The 13,187-nt window shown below is 46.0% G+C and overlaps 1 long non-coding RNA gene across 1 annotated transcript; it reads left to right on the top strand.

Annotated features, from left to right (window-relative positions):
* The first annotated feature begins 4,431 nt into the window (after positions 1 to 4,431).
* On the top strand, positions 4,432 to 6,285 carry LOC125947368 (uncharacterized). The gene is made up of 3 exons (XR_007468244.1): positions 4,432 to 4,527; positions 5,391 to 5,482; positions 6,168 to 6,285. It is a non-coding gene; the product is annotated as an uncharacterized LOC125947368 (long non-coding RNA).
* Positions 6,286 to 13,187: the final 6,902 nt, after the last annotated feature.

Genomic DNA, 13,187 nt, shown 5'->3' with positions numbered 1-13,187 from the left:
CAGGCCAAGCTTTCAGAATGAAATCGTCGTAAGTGCTGAAGTTTAATACTGCTTGTTGAATTTGGTGGTGTCTCTGATTCATGTCCTTCGCTGTTCATATTCGATATCATGCCCTTCCACAATCTTGCCATGTTTAGTCTCGGAGTTTGTCTTGGTACCTGAAATCTTGATATGCATTTTTGTGTTCAGAGTCCAGGGGTGGCATTCTCAGAACTCTTTCGGAAATACGTTCACGTGACGTAGTATAAGGCGTGTTGCACGATTCAAGCGGTATTGCACAAATCAGACGATCAGTGTGCACAGAAAGTGATCATCTGAGCCTGGGTAAAGAATCGCATTAAAAGTGCACTGTTGGCAAGTCATTTCGCGACCGAGCTGACGCAGCAAAATTGGGTCCAGTTTTGCACCTCGCTCAAGGGTACCCTGAGCACGGCGAAGACGTGGGCCATCCTGTGTTGCCTGATCGAGCCCGACAAGGCCAAATCCACAACCAGTCGGACGCTTCAAGAAATCGCTCACAAATTCCCCGGGAATGACCAGGATCTGATTGACACCCTAAAAACCAGATACCTGGGTAGCGACCCCATACGACCCTGCCTCCTAAAATACGAAGGGGAACCAAGACCAGAACTGGACGCTCCGATCACGGAGGAAGAGGTGTATGCCGCGGCACGAGCCTCACAGCGCAACACTGCTCCCGGGGCCGACAAAATCACCAATGTCATGATTAGAAACCTGAGCCCGAAGCACGTCCTGGACTTGACCGAATACCTAAACGAGGAACTCTGGAGCAAGGGCCACCTACCGAACGAGTGGAAACACGCGGAAGTCGTGACCATTCCGAAACCAGGCAAGAAGCCCGCGATCGACGCCCTACGTGCCATCTCGCTGACTTCGTGCCTCGGCAAGCTGTACGAGAGGGTCATCGGAGCCCGCCTCCAACACTACATAGAGGACGGTGACCTCTTCCCGCACACCATGCTTGGCTTCAGGCCGGGACTATCTGCGCAAGATGCTTTCCTAATCCTGAGGGAAGAAGTTCTCAAGAACATCCCGAAGTGAGGAGAACACCTCCTGCTCGCACTCGACCTGAAAGGGGCCTTCGATAACATCTCTCACGAGGCCATTCTCAAGGGACTGAACGACATCAGCTGCGGAGAGCGCATCTTTAATTACATCAAATCGTTCCTGACGGGCCGGACGGCAACCATCGGAATAGGCCAGACTCGATCGGATATGATCGACGCGCCGAACAAAGGAACGCCGCAAGGGGCGATAGTCTCCCCGATTCTCTTCAACATCGCGATGCTAGCACTGACCAAAGAGCTGCGGAAGATCCCAGACCTAGGTTACGCCTTATACGCAGACGACATCACGCTCTGGGCCATCAAGGGCTCCCTCGCTCAAAAGGAGGCGAACCTTCTGGAGGCCGCGACGGCCGTGGAGAGATTTGCGGCAGCGAGCGGGATGCGTTGCGCACCCGAGAAGTCCGAGGTGATCCGGGTGCATGGAGGGGGAATCTACAAGTCACCCGGCCCTATCGAACTCTATCTAGAGGACCACAAGATCATGGAAAGCAAAACGACTAGGATACTGGGTTTTTGGATCCAGAGCAACTTCAAAGCCACCCACACCATCGAAACCCTAAGGTCCACCACCAACCAGATCTCGCGGATTATCAAACGAATAACAAGAAGCCGCAAGGGCATGCGAGAAGAGGACACGCTCCACCTCGTCCAGGCTCTGGTGATCAGCAGAGTAACGTTTAGCATGCCGTATCACTACGACTCGCTAAACAAACGCGAACAAGAACAAGTCGATGCCATCATCAGAGGCGCGTACAAAACGGCCCTGGGTCTCCCTGTTACCACCTCAAACGAGAAGTTAGTGGCTCTCGGGATCCACAACACCTTCGCTGAGCTGTCGGACGCGGTTATGGCTTCGCGAAAGCCAGACTACCGAACACGGCGGCGGGCAGAGCCATCCTCCACCGGACCGGCACGGCAACGGAGCTTCGTGCCCTCGATGGGCAACGATCACTCCCGCCCGAGGTCAGAAGCAAGATCACGGCGAACCCGATACCGAAGCACATGAGTCGTGAGCTCCACGAAGGACGACGCAAGGCACTGGTCGACAGACAGTGCTGACAATTCAAGGGGGACCCGTACGTAACGTACGTGGACGTGGCGGCGTACCGTGCAGGGGGCCTCTTCGTGGTAGCTGCCGTGAACGGGAGAGAGAACTCCTTAACCCTCGCGGCCTCCGTCAGGGCAGAGACCCCAGCTGCGGCTGAGACCATACGCGTAGTGCGCGCCGCCGGAAGCGCTACTGGTGGCGACCTTGCTCATAACGCGCGGGGGAGTAAGCAGCCGTCCACCGTAGTTTTCTGCGTCGCTGTTCGTGTGTCTCCGCTTAGTTCACGTTTACGTAGTGAAACAAGCAACGTCTGTCGCATGTGTGTGGTTGGCGAAACTTCAAGGCATGTCGAATAACAATTGTTGTGTGGTGGGGTGCTCAAACACCTACAAAAACTAGCCGGGGACCCTGTTTTACCCATTCCCCGCGAGGCCTCATGAGCAGGAGCGACGGAAACAATGGATCGCCGCCGTTCGTCGGGAAAGGTGAGCCCCTTCGTCATTTTCTGCGTTAATGCGTCGCTTCTTGTTATCACGCTTTCGACTTGTCATCTCGTTGTTTGCTGTACTCGATCATGTTGATACGGGCAAGCGACGAAGTTCATCACGGCCTGCCCATATTTTGGTTCGGTTCGACCGCGGTGCAGCATGCGGGATAAAGGCACTTCGCAGGTTCTGAATGCCGCTTGCCGCTTCTTTACCGTGTTGCTCTAGCTAGGGCGCACAACTGCACGAGTTCATCGTGTTGCGTGTTAAAGCGGCTGAACATCCTTCCAAGCATTTTTGTTTTGTTTTTGTTTTATGCGGCCCGTAAGATCGTCGCGCCAGCAGTTATGTTTTTGGATCTATGTTATGTGCTTTCGCGCATGTTGAACAGTTGATAATTTCTTCTTGGATAACTGTTGTTGATTGCTTTTTAAATATGAGGTCTTTGCCTCGCCTCGTTTTAATGGGGTTGAATTACGCTGCGTTTTTTCGGAATTATTAGACAAATGCTTCTTTAACAGCTTCATTATTTTCGCTCGCGAATATCTCTGCTGCTGTGGTTGCTTGGAAAATGTGTTAGAAAAGATGTAGACTTGCTGTTAGCAGCTGCATATGGTTATGGTACTGTTGTTAGATTCTCGCAGAAAAATTCGCTTCATGTTCGAGAAGTCATCACAGCTTCCTACTGTCTGAGCACAGTTACCACGTAGAGTGCTATGTTTGTTTCACAGCTGAATACATTTTGCGTGTGCACGTTGTGCTAATTCTAATCATTTGTTAATATATTTTGAGGCGTAGGAGTGCAATGCCTGGTTACGTTCTGTGTGCTTGCATTCGTGCGTGTTATGATGGGAATTTTTGCGTATTGGTTCATTTAGTGCAGATGGCAGTCCGTGGCAGCCTATCAGACACACCAAGATCTGCAGCTGTCACTTTGTAAATGGCGAGAAGCCGAACAATTCGAGAAGCCCTGCCTATCTACCAACCTTGTTTCCAAGTGTGTACAGGTCTGCCAACGTTGCTACTGCACACAGGTATGAAAGGTAAATGCTAAGCACAGTGCAAAATGTAAGTATAGGGGAATTAAATGTGTTCCTTTGCGTAGCGGAAATCATCCATCACCAGCGTACTTAAGTCTACTGAAGGACATTCTTCTGCAGCTATCCGTATCGTGCATGCACCTTGTGTGTTCCCTCTACTCGTCTGCTTCCCTTCTCTCGTTATCCTCTCTCTTTCCTTAATAGACCACCTTTTAGCTGTTCTATGCAATAAATCATAACTAGTGGCAATCATAACTAACTGCAGAGTCAGCCAAGGAGACTCTTAAAGAGCAGCAACAGATAAACAGAAACGAAAGAGGCATGAAAGCCACAAGTCCTTCACGTTACAAGCAAGGTACTGTACAGCACAAGTTTTGTCTTGCGTGGACATGTGCTTTCTTTCTTAGCTGGAGAGAATGTTAAAGATACTTTTGGATTTATACTTTTGGGATTGCTGCATGTGCCATTCAAGGTTATCTGGTTGCTCTAAATTAAGCTTTTCGGACTCTGGTGTCTTTATTCTAATACAGCAATTATTGTGACATTCTAATAATGGAATTATAAATGCTCTGAACAACTCTTCGTGCCGTCATAAAATTGCTCCCATTAGCAGCTTGTTCTAGCTACATTCTGGTACATAAATGCCACCTGTTAACACTGCCAACGTACGCATGTTGTTTATATTGATAGACTTGTTTATGCTGAACAAGCACAGTCTCTTTAGTGCTTTGTTCATTTTGCTTAAACAATAATATCATGCAGGCTCCGCTCACGTGAGCAGCACGGACAAGCCACATGGAGCTATGTGTTGCCAGTTCCTGACGACCAAGAATGGGGTGGTGCAACTGCAGTGCACACAAGTGTAGGTATTGTTGAATAGGTTGCGCTCCCTTTGTCTGAGCAGATTATAAAGCTTTTTTTAGGATTTACCACTGTTTGCTATTGTAAAGTGCATTATTCATAACTCGAACAGCTGCACACATGCACAAGAAAGGTTACACAAGCACTCACTACAAACTGTTTATTTCCACCAGCAGAAACCCACCTTTTCACCTCAATGTCTTTGCATTCTTTTATTATAAAGAAATTTTTAGCATTCCTCTAAGGTATCCTTATAAGCTAAGACAGATTTTTGGCAGCTGACCCTGCAACTTAAGTAGGAACAATCTTTAGTGCTGAATAAATCACAGTGGCAGCTGTTCTTCCATGGCGTTACCAGGAGCTGAGCATATCTGAATGTTGCTAACAGCAATAACAATGCTTTTGAACATGCCCTACAGCTACCAGCATCTTCAACGTTTTCAGGATTACTCTTACCAAAACAAGAGCTGAAAGCAGCTACATTCTCTGTCTCTGAAAGAAGGTCCCCACCTAAAAGGAAATGTCACAGCCTCGGTGTAGATGAAAAATGCACGTGGATATGCAGAAGCTCCCCTTGCATGCCTGTTATGGCCATACAACACATTTTGTAACAGCCGTCCACAGCAGTAGTTCTAAGGTGTCTATCAACCAGAAAAACCCTCTCATGAAATTCGGTGTTTCAGGAAAGTCCAGGCAAATGTAAAATGTCATATTTCTACTCTACATTTCTTTAGTAGCGCTTGTAGTGTGAGAGGAAAATGGGACAAGTGATGCCTATGCTGCTGTTGCTTTGCATAGTGCAAAAACAAAGTTGAAAGGAGAAATGGCAAGAAGGTAACCCCACTGTGGTTTAAATTTGTGCAGATAGGAACGCAAACAGACCCTTGCACATGGTTCTCGGAGGTGGATATGCCGAGCCTCTTCTTTTGTTGTTTCAAAGAATGTGAAGCTGAGACGCAGGTAGGATGAGGCTTACTAGAGTGGCTTGTACACATTTGATCTTGCGTGTGCTTGTTTACAGTGAATGAAGCTACGTTTTTTTGTCACTTTGGGAGGATGGGCTTTTCAGTGCATTGTTTTCAATAGTCAGCATTTTACCATGGTGCTAGAACCGCTTAATAAAAGAATAAATGACTACTGTCATAGACAAACATTACCGTATATCCTGTCGACTGCAGAATGAATTTTTGCAGTAAGACTACAATCCGTGCCTAGAGATTTTCTCATTTCATCTCATCATGAAATTTTCTGCCTGGCCTGGCTACACTCCATTTTCCTTCAATTTCACTCCATTACTTTAATTTGCCATTGATTGATTGTCTTGAAGTATTACTGTTCCGAGATCCACTTTCTTGTCACGTTGATATAATTGGTCCAGACCACGTCTTTCGCAGTCATGCAGCAATGTTTGGGCAAATAGTGTTTTTAACTTTTGATGCAGCGTGAAACGTAATACGACACAAGAAGGCACAATTAAAAAGACAACGCACAGCGCTGTGTGTTGTCTTTTTACCTTCTTGTGTCCTGTTACGTTTCGCGCTGCCTCAAAAATGTTCCTCATGAATCACTAAAAAGCCCCCATAGCTACCCTTGTCGAGTGTTTTTAAGACTGTTCTGTTTGTTCATTCGCTAACATCTGCTCTAGGTTGTTCTTCCCTGCAAGAAGGAAAGCAAGGATGGATCATGGGGAACATCCTACGACGTCAAGGACGCTGCATGTGATGCTATGAACGTTGACCACACGACCTGAAGCCCTGGCTTCTTTGGTTATGCGAGTGTTTCATCCTGCCCCAGTGAAATCGCTTCAGATATTTTATGGTGTATTGCTGGGGTTTCACTGAGTGTTTTTACAAAGCTGCTATGTCTTGTAGTTCAGGCGCTCAAAGTACAGAGGAATGAGGAAACCACCAGTGCTTCAAACAAATTGCTTCTTTTTTTGATGAAGCTAAAGCTAAACTTGTCCTACTCGTCCTTGGCGGTGTTTTTTTGGGGGGTTGCACAGAACCACATGTTCTAGGTATTTTCTGCTCATCCTTTCCACTCTCTATGCAAAAATGCGGCCAGTAATTTACTGGCCATCACGGTCAACCACACAGCTGATGATGCCCAAGTGCTTCAAGCCCAACTATGTGAACTGCAGGGTTATCATTGACTGCACAGAAGTACCCTGCGCGGCGCCAAGCACTGTCCATGAGAAAGTGCTCATGTATTCTAGCTACAAAGGAACATACAGTGTGAAATTCCTTGTAGGAATAACTCCATGTCGCATCATAAGCTATATATCAAGGCCTTATGGGGGCCGTGCCACCGACTCTCTCATCACATCTGACTGTGGCATATTGCACATGCTTGAGCCAGGGGACCTTGTGCTCGCTGACAAGCGCTTTCCTCAAATCAGGAGTGCTCTTGTGGAGCGAGGAGTTAAATTTCAGATGCCAACCTTTGCACGACCAAATGAGCCTTTTACACGTCAGGAGGTTCTCAGCACCTACGAGATTGCAAGTGCAAGGATACATGTTGAGCAGTGCATACAGCGCATGAAGCTTTTGAGAATATTGTCAGAAAGACTGTCTGCTGATTTGCTTCCTCACATTGGCAAAATCGTCGACATGTGTGCAGTGCTGGTAAATTTGCAGGCTCCAATTATTAAGGACAAAGATTAGTGGGCATGCAAGGAAATCATAGCATGTCATCTATAATAATGCCTTGTACATATCCATTCCACCAGAAAAAGAAAGGTACTTTCGACCCATAATTGTAAATGCTCTCTTAATCAGTGCTACATCTTGACTCCACAGAGGGAAACACTCCACCGCACCTCGAAGTTCCCTAAATTTCAGTTTCAAATAGGATTTTCTTTGCTAGGAGGGCATTTCAATTCAAGGGTGATTTGTGAATACTGGCCTTAATCTTATGTCATACTTTTTTATGCGGGCCTTAGTCTTATGTGTGCACCTTTGGAAAACTAAGCTGTAGTCGTGGATTGCAGCATGTTTACCACTGGTGCATGAAGCTGCAAGCTATAACATGTTTCTTTATCCTAATTATTCAGTGTTTGTGAGCACATTTATCGTGCAAAATGTGGTCACCAGGTTGAAGTGATTCATAATGTAGAGTATGTGCATGAAACTAGTTTGTAGCATTTGTGTTCGAGCTTGCTTGGCTATTCACCTTGTGCATTTTTGTAAGTTGTGTCACTTTTTGCCCACTCTGAGTTCGCATTGTTTTTGCAATATTTTAGTAACAGATTTAACGAACTCTGTAAATGTTTGTGATGACCATTTGTAATGTATGCAGATGTGCAACAACTCTGAACATCATTTGTTTTGTCATCTTCTCACTACGCTGCCTTGTTCATGGTTGTGCATGTTATAGTGCACATAAATGTGCATGCATTTATACAGCTTAGCAAGTTATGTCAATGGAACACAATTTATTATAATTTTCACATCAATGTAAAGGTCGACCAACCAGTAAAGTGACAAAGTTTGAAGTGTAGTAAGTAAAAAAAATAAATTGGTTTTGATCTGAAGGGTGTGTAAGGATTTTTGATAGAGCTGTGCCTATTTCTCTGGAAGTTTCTCTCTTTTCCTGCTTTAGTGTTTACTCACATTTTGTACGCTTTGTGTTGCCCTTGCAGATGCCACTTTTTATTTTGTAGTAGAAATTGGCATCGTCCACCTATGTGTACCCATGTACACAGATAGGCTTCAGTGACACAGAAATGTGAAAATATGACACAGAACAGCGCATAACCTTTTTGCAAACTTACAGGCGTTAGCACAGCTGTCTGAGTGATTGTCCGTAATACATCTGTAATGATAGGCAATGTAGTAGCATTATTGTGCTGGAAGAAAGGAAGGACTGGCTTGCCCTTAACACTGGCAAAAATGAAACGATGTCGCGCCACAAGCCATGAATGCAGAAAAGCATTTGGGCTTCACCACAGGATGGCAAACACATGCTCCTCGTGGTTTTGAGACTAAAACTGGGTATATAAGTGGTTTCCTCAGCCTGCACTTTTCGTGTGGTTACCACCCAGGACATGCCTTCTTACATATTGTTTCGAACACGCAAGTTTGATGTATAATAGTACTGCGCTAAAAAGCATGGCATTTAAGTGTCTTGAATGCAGATCTCATCAAAAGAGAGAGAACAACTTACTAGTGTCAACTGCTGTAGCTGCTACAGCACCTCGCTGCTGGGAAATTTTTCCCATTAAATATTCACTCAAAAGAGATGAAAGTCTATGATGTTGCCCGGGGAAGGCTAAGGAGCAGCTTGGATACAGAGATACCTTAGAATTTACCATGTGAAATTGTACGTAAAATTTAAGTACAGTAGCAGTTACAGTAGCTGACTCCAGTAAGTCGCTCCCTTTCATTCTTTTGATGGCTCCAACGAATCGGATGCCTAGATATGACGTTCCTTTTTAATGCAGCGGCATTATACAGATCACACTTGGCCTTTGACGATGTAAATGTAAAGGTTTGTCTTCAGCTGGAAAGGACTTGTATGGACGAACTGACACAATTTACACTTTGGTGTTTAAAGCACCTGTAACTGTATGATCTACCTTGTGTAAGTATGAAAATTTAACTGGAAGTTTTCACCATCCTTTGAGTTAACACTGGTAAAAAGCGCTTAAAGTAGAATTGCTCAAGTCGGGGGATGGCCTGTGCAATAAAGTTGTTGTCAAGTGGCACTTTAATGCAGATCTGTTGGGCCTGTGAATAGACATAGAAAAAGCACTTGTTGAGGCCAAGAACGTATAGTGATGTCTGCACTTGCGTGTAGTACTTGTGCGATGACTTTAGTTCTACACGCCCATTCCGGAACACCAAATATAAACATTTGACACGGCTGCGTTGCTGTCAACAATTGCTTTGTCCTTGCACGAATTGGGACACTTCCAGTAGTGACAATGTGGAGCCTCGCAAAACTACTGCGTCTGGTGTGCAACAAAGCGATGGCTGCTCCAGCATTATATGAAGCCCACATTTCTTAATTTCAGCCCCCGTGCTCTTCGCAAAACAAGAAATGGCTTCGTCCTCAAGGGCTATTCCATAAGCTGTCGCTTGGGAGTAAAATGATTTGGCAGAAAGGAAGCTTTCCGCCAGCACATTAGGTGCTTTCCTGGAACGCAAAATGTCGTGAGGGCCGGATACTTGCTGATATGCGGCTGGCTCTTCTTTTCAGTGCACCATGTCTTGACCTGGGACCCGTGTTTTCTTTTCTGTGTCTGCTATTTCTTCAGCAGTCATCTCAATGTTTGGCATGTAACAGCACATCTCGTCTGTGTTGTGCTGCGTGCCATTTCCACGGTGCAGTTCCGAAAGACGAAAATGCCCCTTTACAATCTGTTCCTCATCTACCAGAAATTCTTGTTCAGCATGTTTAGGAATTGTCACTGATAGCTCATGTTTTATGGCTGTTAGAAGCGAGCAGTTGTGGTCCCACAAACCATCAAGTAGTTCAGCTAACACAGTTGCATCCTGACTAGGTGGCACATCTGGTGGCAGTTGCACAACATCTTCCTCTGCCTTGCTGAGGAAGCCATCCAAACACGATCCCTTCTTGTACGTTCCAAGTGCGCGCACAGAAGGCTTGCCCCAGAGCCTTGACCCAGTTGTGCATGATCTGTTTTCTTCGTTGATGTAATGGACGACGGCAGCAATGTGCTTGCACCATCCGCCTTTACCTGCCTTGCAGGTGCAGAGTGCATCTTGCAGCAAAAAGTCAGGTACTGATACTCATCAATAATAGTCATAATAATTAGGGCCTGACTATTACTGATCAGTAATAGTCAGGCCTGCCAAGAAAGCAAAAATTTTTTAGGGTAACCAAGGCAGTTATATTATTTCCTTCCACATGCTAGCTATTTTGTACGACTACCATCGCACTTAGCCTGAACACAACTTAAGCTTAACTTGAGTTCTGCTATCAGATTTCTGGTAATAGTTGCACACATAAGTTTTTAGCCCTCCCACCTTTTTTATAATCTACAATGGTTTGAATAATGACACACTAAACTCGACATGTGCTCGGCTTAATAAATGATGGGCGTACATACATGCCCCCCTCCCCTAAAATAAATTAAAAAAGACCATTAAAAGCATACAGTGCAATTGTGACCTATGCAAGAAAAAAAATAGTTTTGGTGCATATTAAGCGTAAGACAATAAAATCGTTATCACGGATGGCTGAGAAAATGCTCGCCCGCAAAACACTGCTACCGTGCCCTCGATGCAATGTAGCGAAGCCTACACAGGCAAATAGAGCTCTAAAACAAAAAGAGACATTGCAGGCCTACGTAAGATGCATCTATGACAAAATTCTGGGTACCGACTGGACGAAGAAATCCAGTACCTATGTAAAGTATATTAATTATTGCTGCGTGCATCTCGACGACGGAACAAATCCCGGCCTTGCTGCCAGCGCCGGTTTTGCTGCCAGGCCGGCGCTGCTTCGCTTTCAAAATATATCGTGTGTGTTCTCTCCTCCATAACATTAAGAGGGAAAAAATATTCATACTACAGCTTTGTACGTTTTCAAGCATGTCACTAAGAGAATTTCAAGTCGCGAAAACTGCGTGCGGATAGGGCAGTTCGATGAGCGCAGCAGAATTGCCATGGCGGTGCAATGCTAACTCGCCCCCTTTATTCACCCGTACGTTTGCCGATTTCCTAGACGAGGGTACGCATCTCCATCAACAATTTTGCAATTGTTCTTATTGCAGCAACTTCTATGGCACTTATTCGGCGATGTCACGTGTAATCAGCGGTTGCAAGATCGCTAGAATATGTACCGGCATCGCTCCGTGCGGAGTTATTTGAGATAGTCTGCCCAAACGACGTGTGTATATTATTAAGGCACAGAAACAGGAATGTGGCAAGGATAGAATTTTAAGAACAACAAAAAACGACTGAAACATCGCATTAGTCAACAAAACAAAGCGGCTGCTTACCACGAGCTCGACTTCGTAACTGGGCTTTGTTACGGTGGTCTGCGGGACGCACTTGGCACGTATGCGGACTGGATTGTCCCAAATTCCTTTAATGTCATGCACATGTCCACTTTCATAGAGGCCCGCGCCTTTCCTGCAGCTGTCACCGCAGAAGTAGCTGTCTTTAGAGCTCTGCACGGGCCCGGGCCGGCCAGAAAGCCCGGGCCCGGCCCGGCCCGCGGGCCGGGCCGGGCCGTCCGAAGCGTTTTTTTGGCGGGCTCGGGCAGGGCCCGGGCTTAAACCCACGGGCCCGGGCCGGGCTCGGGCTTGAGGCCGCGGGCCCGGGCCGGACTCGGGCTTGAAGCCACGGGCCCGGGCCATTGTCGGGCCCGCTCAATAAAGGACTTAAGTAGGCCTTCGAGCACACGCAACCGTTATGCATTGCATGCTTCAATGCATTCTGTGCCAAGCTGAAGTCACACGTGAAAAATGACTGTCATCATCATCATCAGCCTATATTTATGTCCACTGCAGGACGCAGGCCTCTCCCTGCGATCTCCCATTAACCCTGTCTTGCAATAGGTGATTCCAATTTGCGCCAGCGAATTTTCTAACTTCATCACCCCACCTAGTTTTCTGCCGTCCTAGACTGCGCTTCACTTCTCTTCGTATCCATTCTGTAGCTCTAATGGTCCATCGGTTATCCATCCTGCGTATTCAAGTCCAGCAGTCTGGGACATTGACTACTGCGGTGAAGCCGACCCTGGGGCGATGCGGTCGGCGTAACTCTATGGGCAGCATTTTTTAAAAATCTATTGCTGAGCAATGGCTCGTTTTTCGCAATTTGCACTTTAGACACTCAATCCCGACAACGTTCTCAAGCTATATGTCGAGTGTAGTTTAATTCCGCCGGCTGGATTTTTTTCCTGGGGCACTTTTGTAGACCCATTTAAAATGCATGGGGTGATTTTTTAAACGTCATTTGCAGCACAGTAAAAACTAATCCGCTAATTGCACTCTAGTGGCACATACTGTAGGTCTCTCTGTATATGTAGGTCCAGTTTGGTTTTATTCCGCTGGCTGGATTTTTTTCCTGGGGCGCTTTTGTGTGGCTACTATGCGGCAAAGCATCTTTACAGGGGCAAAAGATTCGTCCGCTGTTGAATTGATGGCAAAGAGCTTGTGGACCATGCTAAAAATGGACACGAATGTGCAGCTGTGATGCATATTTGCGCCCTGGCGTATAAGGGAAGATGATGGTGTCAGATTCTGCAAGAAGGAGCGGGCCAAATGGCTTTATGGAGTGCCATCGAAGCACTAAGAACGGCTGCGCGTGCCCCTTTTTCTGAAGTTTCGGCGCATGGTAAAGTGTTTCATTTGGTATTTAAAAAGATAAGGTATTTAGAAAGATTTACTATTACCAAAATTTTTGACACAAAAGGACATCGCCAAATAGAGCACTTGTTACTTGTGTTTACTTGACAGTGCAATGTGCCAACAATGCGAAGGCTGGAATATTATCAGTGTAAAAAAAATTGAAAGGGAAAACTTATGATCTATAGAACGCGTGACGGAACGAAATAAAGAGGAAAAGAGAGTCCCCTTGTTACAGCGAAAATCAGCAGCTTCGTCTCGTTTAATAAACGATGCCATTTTAGTTTTAAATGCATAAGCATTTCTATGCCTACCAAATGAGAAATTTGGCCGTCCGTCACGTAA

Source organism: Dermacentor silvarum, chromosome 8 (genome assembly GCF_013339745.2).
Source record: "Dermacentor silvarum isolate Dsil-2018 chromosome 8, BIME_Dsil_1.4, whole genome shotgun sequence".
NCBI lineage: Eukaryota > Metazoa > Arthropoda > Arachnida > Ixodida > Ixodidae > Dermacentor > Dermacentor silvarum.
The sequence above is the reverse complement of the archived record's forward strand: the minus strand, read 5'-3'. Positions and strand labels throughout refer to the sequence as shown.